General features: G+C 42.9%; 1 non-coding gene across 1 annotated transcript; it reads left to right on the top strand.

Annotated features, from left to right (window-relative positions):
• Positions 1–686: 686 nt before the first annotated feature.
• On the top strand, positions 687–793 carry LOC120266171. The gene has a single exon (XR_005538014.1). It is a non-coding gene; the product is annotated as a small nucleolar RNA R71 (small nucleolar RNA).
• The last annotated feature ends 1,911 nt before the right edge of the window (positions 794–2,704 follow it).

The raw sequence follows: 2,704 nt of genomic DNA, 5'->3' as shown, positions 1-2,704 counted from the left end.
TCAAAATAGAACCTATCTCAGTGAACTATTCGGCGTGCTGAGTGAGCTGAGCATTCACCTTGCCAAATTGTGCATCCATGCTACTGGTTAGGCTATTGAACCTGTCATTAGTACTAAGCATGAACTTGGCAAGGACCTCTTCAGTAGAAAACTTCCTCTCCAAGGCTGGTTGTTGGAATTGAGATCCTTGAGATGGTGCACCTCTTTGTTGCTGTTAGCCTTGGTTCCATGAAAAATTTGGGTGGTTCTTCCACCCTGGATTGTAAGTTGAGCTATACGAATTCCCTTGACTTCGTTGCCCTCCAATATAGTCAACATTCTCAATGGACACAACTGAGGAGCTAGCAATTGGACATTGGGCTGCATCATGCAAACCACCATAAGTGCTACAATTCATCACTGATTCTGACCTCGAACTACTGCCCATGAGAAGATCAAACTTCCGAGTCAACACATCAACCTTTGTGGCCAAGGCATCATTGCTACTAACTTCGTGAAGCCTAACAGTCTTTTGTTTAGATCCTCTTGAGGCCCAATGTGATTCATTGCTTGCCATAGACTCAAGTAATTGCTTGGCCTCATCGTGATACTTGTTGCTAAGGGAACCACCCGCTGCGGCATCAATGAGTTGGCGAGTAGCATAATTCAGCCCATTATAAATTATTTGTACTCGCATCCATGAGGCAAAACCATGGTGGGGGCACCTTCTAAGGAGATCCTTGAATCTCTCATAGGCTTCAAACAATGTTTCGGACTCCCCTTGTTTAAAGGCTGAAATTTCTTGCCTTAACTTCGCCGCTTTGCTTGGCAGAATATATCTCCCAAGGAACTTCTCAACCATATCCTTCCATGTTTTAATAGACCCCGGAGACAATGATGTAAGCCAACGATAAGCTCCATCTCTCAAACTGAATGGGAATAGTCTCAAACGTATCGCATCGTCGGACACCCCATTAATCTTGAATGTAGAGCAAATTTGGAGGAACCAGGAAAGGTGGTCATGTGCATCTTCATTTGCTAGACCATTGAATTGAACCGAGTTCTGGACCATGCCGATTGTACTCGCTTTAATTTCAAAGTTGTTGGATGCCATGGTCTGTGCTTGAACACTAAATTCATCTCCCGTGAATTGGGGTCTTTCATACTCGAATAGAGTGCGTCGCTCTTCGGCCATGATTGAAGACTCTCTATCCTCAATTTCAATATTCTACGAACCCGATCCTTCAACAACCTCTCTCAATCTCCGATGCAGAGTTCTTTCAATTTCACTATCCGGTGTAATCAATGTCGATGGATTTGAGCGTGTCATGCACAGTACCTTGCAAAACCGAGAAAGATGATAGAAAGTTAAGATTAAACGGAAAGAAAAATAACAACAAAAAATGAGTAAAGAATGAAATGGCTAGAGTAATAATCTAAAAGTTTCCTAGAATTCCTTAAAGATCCCCGACAACGGTGCCAAAAACTTGATTGCTTCCCCGCAAGGGTATGGGATCGCCAAGTAATACTTCGTGTGAAGACACGAGAATCATATTCCACGGGGCTAAGGATCTCCTATTACTCCTTCTTGAGCTATTATCTAGCCTAAGATCTCAAGCGATGGATTTTACTCTACTAAATGTAATTAAAGCTAAAATGATATTTGCCAACATATTAAAGAGAACACACAATAAGCAAGCAAGAGAATCAATAAAATGCAAAGGCCTATGGATGTGGATCCCGTTGAGGGGTTATCATGCAACATGGATGACGATCTAAAGATGCAAGGGTAAAATGGACCATGAGACTCCAAGATTAGAACAACCCCAATTTCTCAGCGATTGAACCCTAATCCCATACGAACATAGATAGGAATTTCTCCCAAATCTATATCCCTACGATTGCATTAAGTACGAGGAAATCTCACCTAGGAGTAAACCTACTCTTCTTCGGATTAAACCTACATGGAGGGCTACCAAACACCTGATTTCTCAGCGTGATGATACAAGTATCCCCTTCTAATCCATTCATGATCTAATACATGCGAGCAAGTCACATCTACATGCATCACTCATAAAAGAGCTACGGATTTCTCCTTAGTGTAGCACTTAGCATGAAAACAATGGATTAAATCTCAAAATTACCCAAACATGGAATTAACAAGTTATCATCTAGCATACATGATAAAACCCCCCAAGGTTCACCAAAACCCGGTGGCCTTGGGGGTCTAGTGTGTCATCATCCTACAACAAGCAATACAAACAAGCAAAACATGAAACAAAAGCATAAATGACACTCCCTAGATGAAATGGTGGAGGAGGAGGTGAAGAATATGCCGAATGAAGCTTTCCCCACCAAAGGAGTGCCCAATGATGCTTCCTCTAGCCGTGGGTCTCCTTCTTTCAAATCGTGGTAGATCTCCCCTTGAATGAAATTGCCTTCTTGCCTTGAGAGTCTTGGACCTTGGGCTTGAATGATCTTCTAGCTTCCTTGCCCTTCTTCTCCTTCCCAAGGTCGCCCAAAATCTCCCATGTCTCCCCAAAATATGCCCATAAAAAGGTCTAACAAAAGGTTCTAGTTCTGCCCTAAAAGTTGGTATTTATACCCCCCCGAGGCATATAGGTCGTATGGGGGTCGTATAGCACTCAAAAACCCTAGATTCGCGATCCATATGGGGTGTATATGGCCCCCATACTGGGTAGTATGGAAATCTGGGCAGACCCTC

The sequence above is a fragment of the Dioscorea cayenensis genome, chromosome 7, assembly GCF_009730915.1.
Source record: "Dioscorea cayenensis subsp. rotundata cultivar TDr96_F1 chromosome 7, TDr96_F1_v2_PseudoChromosome.rev07_lg8_w22 25.fasta, whole genome shotgun sequence".
NCBI lineage: Eukaryota > Viridiplantae > Streptophyta > Magnoliopsida > Dioscoreales > Dioscoreaceae > Dioscorea > Dioscorea cayenensis.
Note: the sequence above shows the minus strand (reverse complement) of the source record. Positions and strands in the feature narration are given on the sequence as shown.